General features: G+C 48.7%; 1 protein-coding gene across 2 annotated transcripts in view; it reads right to left on the reverse strand.

The window, feature by feature from the left end:
• SVIL (supervillin) overlaps positions 1-4,974 on the reverse strand; it is a 294,440-nt gene extending 289,466 nt beyond the window's left edge. The window contains exons 1-2 of one of the 2 annotated variants that reach the window (XM_079915216.1): positions 4,697-4,974; positions 2,652-2,785 (exon numbers count right to left, since the gene is read on the reverse strand). The gene's annotated coding sequence lies outside the window, so the exon portion shown is untranslated. Of the gene's footprint in view, positions 1-2,651; positions 2,786-4,223; positions 4,617-4,696 lie in introns of those variants that run through there. The other variant, XM_079915221.1, reaches the window with a different exon arrangement.
• Positions 4,975-7,812: the final 2,838 nt, after the last annotated feature.

Here is a 7,812-nt window from a genome sequence, read left to right on the forward strand (position 1 = left end):
GTAAGATGAGTGGTGAGCGGAGCATCTGGTCAGGTGGAGACTCGGGGTGCAGAGTGCGGGAAACGGGGCAAAGCTTGATTGGAATGGGCTGGGCACAGAGAAGGAGACAGAGGCGACCCTTTGGAGGCGTTCTGATAAAAGGGGGAGAGAGAAAAGCAGGAGGTGAGTGCGAGCACAGGGCAGGCAGCGAGGTTCAACCAGAGCAGACCAGGAGGGCAAAGAAAGAGTAAGGGAAGCAAGGGACCAGAGGGTGTCTGCAGAGTGATCATTAGAGCATAGGACACAGACTCTTATTAAGAAAAAAAAAAAAAAGGCCTGAAATACACATAAGAGAATATATATAGTCAAGACCTTTCCTAGCTCAATCGCAAGGGCAGAAAGTATTAATAAGAGGACTAGGTGATGAAATGATACATGTATCAAAGTTACTGTAAAGGAATCTGCAAGCAACACTTATAAACTGACTTTGAAGCACTTGCTAAGTCCAAGCTCTGTAGTGAGAATTTTATACGCATTATTATTTAATTAATTTACTTATTTATTTTTGGCTGCATTGGGTCCTCATCGCTGTGCGCGGGCTTTCTCTAGTCGCGGTGAGCAGGGGCTACTCTTCGTTGCGGTGCACAGGCTTCTCATTGCGGTGGCTTCTCTTGTTGCGGAGCACGGGCTCTAGGTGTGGATTCAGTAGTTGCGGCACGTGGGCTCAGCAGTTGTGGTTCACAGGCTCTAGAGCGCAGGCTCAGTAGTTGTGGCACACAGGCTTAGTTGCTCTGTGGCGTGTGGGATCTTCCCGGACCAGGGCTCGAACCCGTGTCCCCTGCACTGGCAGGCGGATTCTTAGCCACTGCGCCACCAGGGAAGCCCCTATATGCGTTATTTTTATTTAATCTCAGTACAATACTTTCTTGTAGGCACAGAATCTGAACTTTCAAGGCTGTGCAGTTAACTAAGTTATAATGCTTCTTCAAACTTGGAAAGGATATTTGCAACATATATGACAATTTTAAAAGACTGAATATTCATTAAATATTAAAAGCTCTTATACAGCAATAGGAAAAAGAACCACTTAATAGAAAGATAAAGCAAGGAGCCACAAACAGGCAATTCAACAAAAGAAGGAAATACAAGAGGCTAATAATATTCTCCTCGGCATCCCTGAGATACAGGAAATTCAACAATGATAAAAGCCTATCAGTTTAGCAGAGATTAAAACATACCGGAAGTTGGTACTGTCGTGCATTTTGCCGGAGCTTAAATTGGTACAAGCTTTGTAATGTGGCCCATTTGGCAATATTTGAGGTCCTCTCCTTTCACCCAGTGATTCCTCTGTAGAGTTTATTGTATAGAAATCAAGCAGGTAAAGATATATGTTCAAATATTTGGTTTACATTATTTATTATAGAAAAAAATCCAAATGGCCACCAATCAGGAACTGGTGACATAAATTATGGTAAACCATGGAATGAAATATAATGAAAAACTTTCAAATATTGAGGTAGAAGCCAAAGAACTGACCTGTGAAAAGTCTACAGCATATTGTTTAGTGAATAAAAGAGACGTATTCAGTGTGTAAATGGTGGTTCTGTTTAGCCGCATGTCTACTCGTTTGTGCAGAGCCAAGGTACAGAATAGCATACACGCCACTGTAAAGCAATTATACCCCAATAAAGATGTTAAAAAAAGAAAAAAGAATAGCACACACGGAACTATTCTCCTTTGGGGGTGCTTTTCGGGAGGCTTTCACTTTTATTTTCTATGTTTCATTGTTTATCTTCCACTGAATATATATTATTTTTATAGTTATAAAAAGGAAATAAAATGTGATATAATTAAGACACCTCATCAGGATGGGAGTTCCTTTTTTTTGCCTCTGTCAATCGTTACCATTTTCCCTCTCCCCCTCCCTCTGCCCCCACTTCCTCCCTCCTCTTTCCTCTCTCTCTTTCTACTGATTCCAGTTGAGTAGCTGTGTGCCACCCTGCGCAGATTACAGCTGTATCACCTGTGGAGGGCGGGACTCTATCCATCAGGCATTCTGTACCCGGCACAGTGACCAGCACCCCTCCAAGTGCAGGCAGCCCCGGTTAGCACTTGCTAATGAGCAGTGGGTTCGATGATGGTAACACATCTCCTTTCCACTGTTCCCCTGGAGCAGTGAGGCTGTTACACTTGCTGGACCCACTGTGAGCTCACTACACCGAACGCTCCAGGTCGGTTTGTTGAAGGGCTCACAGAGAACTCGGGCTGCCTTGAGGTCTACGTTCGGCTCAGCTATTTGCCCTGTGCTTAGCACAGAAGCCACACTGCATGTACTCCATAAATGCTGGATGCGGCGATTATTATAGTTAACACTGCCGTACGGTTACTCGCAAGTTATTCAGAGGGTAGATCCCAAGAGTTCTCATTACAGGGAAAAAAACCCCATTTTTTCCTTTTTTTTTGTATCTATATGAGATGATGGATGTTCGCTAAACTTATCGTGCTAATCATTTCCTAATATATGGAAGTCAAATCATCATGCAGTCCACCTGAAACATACAGTGCTGTACATCAATTATATCTCAGTAAAACGGGAAAACATGACTAAGATAAAAAGTAAACGTTGAATGAATGAATGGGTGGACAAAAGAATAAATACCAATGTATCTTACCATTTGTGGTTCCTGAAATATTCTGTGTTCAAAACCGTCATACGTGAGACTGCTCCTCGAGATGTGGCCTGAGGGCAGCAGCATCGTTTCACCTGGGGCTCATTAGAAATGCAGCATCGTGGGCACCCGCAGACCTGCTGAAACAGATGTGCATTTGGACACGATCCCCAGCAATTCGCACGCGTGTGTGGGGCCTGCTTTAGAGGGGAAGTAGGTGGCTGCTGTTGTTTTAATTTCTGGGTTTAATGTTCTCTAGCTCTTCGGTACTTAATTATGAGACTTTAGAGGTTTCACTGGAGGACAGGCTAAGAGGAGGTGGCCCTGCATAACTGCAGGCTTCGGCGGCTAGGAGAGAGTTGACGGAGCAACTTTTAAATCAAGGATGAAATGTCTGTGTTCCCACGATGTGGCTAGCCCTCTATTTCCGCTTTAGCCATGCCTGGTCCCAGCCTCCCCTGGGATGGGCAGGATTAAGGCAAGGCCTCCTCTCTGGGTGAGTGAAGCAAGCTGGCTGTTTGCCCTCCACAGCCTGCGCCTGAAGCCAGGTCAGTGGTCCTATGAAGCCACCCGGCGGTGGAGTGTTTTCCATCTGCGAAGTAGCTCAGAACCCGGCTCAGCTGCCAGGGACAAAGAAGGCCGTGGCTCCCGCCCTGCTTTCTGCCCACGCTCTCAGAGCCCCATGAAATCAGCCCCCTCCATCCAGCTCTTTACAGACAGGCGGGGTGTCCAGGATTATGATGGAGGGGCCCTGGCAGGGAGGAGTGGAAAACAAGTCCTGATTCCAAGCCCAAGTCCTGGTTATGAGCCCCTTGCTGCTTTCCAGAAGACTGCTGATGCAGGCTGCCCTCGGCCAGGGCTGGTCCAGCCTCCAGAGCAAGGCCCAGGCTGATGTCCACTGGGGGGGGGCACACCCACTCCCCATGGGGAGGAAGGTGGCTTCACCTGGTCCATCAGCTGAAGAGCTAGGAAGTAGCTGGGCTCTCCCTCCCTCCCTCCTTCCCCCTCCTTCCCCCTCCTTCCCCCTCCTTCCCCCTCCTTCCCCCTCCTTCCCCCTCCTTCCCCCTCCCCCTCCCCTCCTCCCCTCCCCTCTCCCTCCCATATCCCCCTCCCTCTCCTTCCTCCTCCCCACCTCCTCCATGCCACCCCAGCCCCGCCTCCTGTCCTTCTCTCTCCCTTTATCTGGGGGCAGGCAGGAGCGAGCTGAGCTGGCCTCTGATGATTCTGTCTTTGGCTGCAGAAACTTGACTTTGGGTCAGGATCAAGATTCCAAAAAGACGGCCTCTCTGCCGTCCTGATTTTATTGAAGGGCTCCTGCCAGTCTGTCTGAAACAGCAGAGATAAGTATAATCCACTTTCATCGCAGCCAAGGTCGCTGGATAAAGTTGGAATTTGATAAAGAGCTAAACTGCTGTTGAAACACGGGAAACCTTGCTGAAGCGAGTTCTTCTAGCTGCTTCCTCACGCAGAGTGAGTGCAGGGCGCCAGGTCCAGCCAAGACAGATTCCTGGGCCCCGCAGCTATTGACTTCAGCTGCTAAACATTTAGCTTGCTACTTGTAACTCCCTCACTCACCTGCTGGGAGAATCCCGATAACTGGCGGAAGCTGAGTCCAAACAGCTCTCGGGGAGCAAAGCGGAGATGCCCCCGCCCCCCGCAACGCCTCAGGGGCTGAGAAGGCAGTTCCCATCAGGAGCAAGAAGCATCCTCTCCGTGAGCATTTGCAAGGTGTGCTCCACGTGGCCGCTGCGGCGTGGCAAGCGTGACTGCAGGTGTGCTGGAGGCTGGGCAGGTACCGCCCAGGGAGCATTTAACCCCGCCCCTCGCTGGCAACTAAGTTATCCCTTTTGAGTCCCAGCTCCTTTAGTTGTAAAATGGGAACAGCAACGCCCACTACAAAAGTTTGTTGGTTAAATGAGGAAAGATCCGCCTTGCTCCACCGTGGGTGCCAGTAAATATTTGTTCTCTTTATTGGCACCAAAATTCTTGGCGGAGATGTGGGAGAGAGGATTGGGGGTATCACGGTGACTTTTTTTCAACCTACGTACCTCTATCCCCCCAACTCCCTGCTGCCTGAGCCGGGTATTCAGCTGTCCTCCTCTCCTGCCTTCGCCTCCAGGTCCTTGCAAATCACGGCCACACGCACAAACATCCCCAGTGGGAGTAGGCCTTTGTCAAAGTGCGAATTCTCCTTGGAGGAGAAGCAGGCTGAGTCCCGCCCCCAGGGCATGAGTGCACGTCTTGGGTGTGCTCTCCTAATCCGCAGCAGTGCTTCAGCTTCAGGAGCAGACCTAGCCGGGGAGGAGAGGGAATGGTGAAGGGGGAGAGGTGAGGAGAAGAGGAAAAGACCGGAAATGGGAGGCATAGGCGCACAACGATGATGCGGCTTCTCGCCCTCTGATGGCAAATCACTTATTTTGTGGAGGACAAACCTGCTGCTTTACAGGGGACTCTTCCTACTCTGGCCATTAGAGGTAACAGAGATTTTCTACAAGATCCAGTAGGAATCTGATTTCACAGTGAAGCCAGATTTGCACCACGTGACGCCATCTTGAAACGAAATCTGCCCCCAGATATTCCAGGATATCAGCTTTCAAAGCCAACATTTCCCTTTCATAGACGCAGGTAGAAAACTTTTAAAAATGATTTTAAAAAATCTGCAAATCTTTGTTTTCCATCAAGATGTATTAAATATTGAAGACATTCAAAAAGGAATAAAGAATACTATAATGAAGGTTGTCCTATCTCTCAACCAGTTTAACTGTATAAAGACAAAAATACAAAATATTTTCCTAGAATATGTATCAACGAGATAACAATGTGTAAAAAGGGTAGCAAGGGCCTAGTGAACAGACTTGGGGATGGTGGTTACCTTGCGTGGGGACATCGAGGGAACAGGGTAGGGGGGACCCACGGCTCGGGGAGCTGTTCAGGTCTTAGCCTTCTTAGACAATGGCGTGAACCAAAGTCTGTTAAATTCTGCCTTCAAAATTCAAAAAACAAAAAGCCCAAGATGCTCAGTGAGAGAAAATTCTAGCTCTTTTCAAAGTCACAGGTTAAGAAAGGACACTGGACTTCCTGAAGTGACATATTTCATTCGGCGACCAGGCAATTTGGATTCAGTTCAGATTTGGGCGTCGAGCCCACGTTTTTGCTAACGCAGTTTACGCGCACAAAACGGGGTGGTGCCTAGCGAGGCCTGTTCTGTTTAGGTGACTAAAGAAGCGTTAAACAGATCACACAGAAAGCACAGGATAAAGCCTGCTGAGCAGCACATGTGGACCTTTGTATTATAGACCACTCTCCCTTCTTTGCAAAGGAAAGGCATTTCCATAAAGTGAGCGAATTTACTGTACATCTGGTGTCAGACCTATTCAAGATCGCCGTGAAAAGATTATTTATGACTCAACAGCTACTCTTGTTTACTACACAGATGACATCATCATCCCAATATTGTTACATTACATCAGCCTTTGCCCCACTTTTATTGCCTTTGCTATCAAGCCCGTGGCTCAGGCAAAAATGCCTTCCAAAGACAAGCCCAGAGACTAATAAAAACATGCAATTCCAGCCTCTCTGAGCTTGAAGGTTTATTCCAGCCGGACCACCCTTGGCCCAAAGAGAAGCCCCCTCTGTCTGTTGTCTTAAGCATTCGTCCCCCTTAGTGGGAGCATTTCTCAAGGAGGGGCAGAGTAACATCTTCCAGGGGTGCAGAGCCTAACAGGAGTATGAGAGCCAGCATCCATTCATCTTCCTCAATAACACCACCCCAATTTCGTGGAGGGAGGATGGAATTACTCCTGTCCTGCGAGATGGGTCTGGGAGAAATTGTTATTCATGGCACTATGCCCTCCTGCGGTTAAGAGACTGTCATTTGACACAAGCTGGACCAAATAAGCTCTTCACAACCCAGGACCACCTCTGGATTTTGAATCGTAATCTCCCCTTGCGCACAGGAGGGAAAAACAAGGGGCAGAGGTGAAAAGACAGAAGCCACTGGAGCTCATTTATGTGAGTGGCAGTGCGGTCAGCCCTCGGCATCCACCAGGGATGGGCTCCAGGAGCCCCGTGGATACCAAATCCAAGGATGCTCAACTCCCTCATATAAAACGGCGTCCTATTTGCATATACCAGTGCACATCCTCCCGTAACACTTTCCATCTTCTCTAGATGACTTATAATACCTAATACAATGCAAATGCTATATAAATAGTTGTCTGCGAGTGGCAAATTCAAGTTTTGTGTCCTGGAACTTTCTGGAATTTTCCCCCCAAATGTTTTCAATCCAAAGTTGGTTGAATTTGCAGACGCAGAACTGGCCGATACTGAGAGCCGACTGTCGTTGGGTTTATTGAAGAAAATTTCTAGTCCCTAGATGGAGACACTCCTGCCCTGGGTGCCCTGACAGCCAATGGAAACTACGCCCTATCTTATAAAAAGGTCCAGGCTTCTGCCCCATGTTGCAGGTCCCAGGATTCTTCCTTGAGAACGGGGACCACCCACATCATGAGGTGTTGAGTAGAGTTTGTTTGTGTCACTTCCGTTGCTGTCTTTAATCATCTTTAACAGGCTACACTGACGCCAAGTTCTAGGTCCCGTTCCTTCCAATGAATTCCCTTTATCGTTAATGAAGCTGGCGTCTCCGTCTATCGCTTGCAGTCAAAGACTTGAAGCCCAGCCCCTGGACTGCTCCGTAGCTGTGTGGACACCCCAACTCCAGGGACAAGTATGCTACAGCCTGTCCTGAGGAGTCAATCACGCAGCCGGCAAATGTGGCAGCCCCAACAGGGACAGCCCTGTGGATGGCGCTCAGGCTCCGTCACACCCACCCTGAGCGCCTCGAGGCTGTGTGCCGTACAGAGGATCAACTGAGCCTGCAAACCGAATGCTTACAGGTACCATCAGCTCCTGACGTTGGGTATATCCTCCCCCCACTGGAGAAACAATCGGCAGCAGCATTGCTCCCACGGTCCCATAAAGGACTTGAATTCCGAGGTGAATCCAGGGGCCGTCCTGTAACTGTCCCCAGGGTTGTTGTTTTCCTTCCCCCCTCTGCCCACACCAGGCAGCCATTCATCTCCCGGTAGCAGGAAGCTCTGCCTGTCCCCTCATCTCCTGGCAGCTCTAGGAAGCAACAGTGGCAAAGGGGACACGGTCACCAGCA

This window comes from Stenella coeruleoalba (genome assembly GCF_951394435.1).
Source record: "Stenella coeruleoalba genome assembly, chromosome: 2".
Lineage (NCBI taxonomy): Eukaryota > Metazoa > Chordata > Mammalia > Artiodactyla > Delphinidae > Stenella > Stenella coeruleoalba.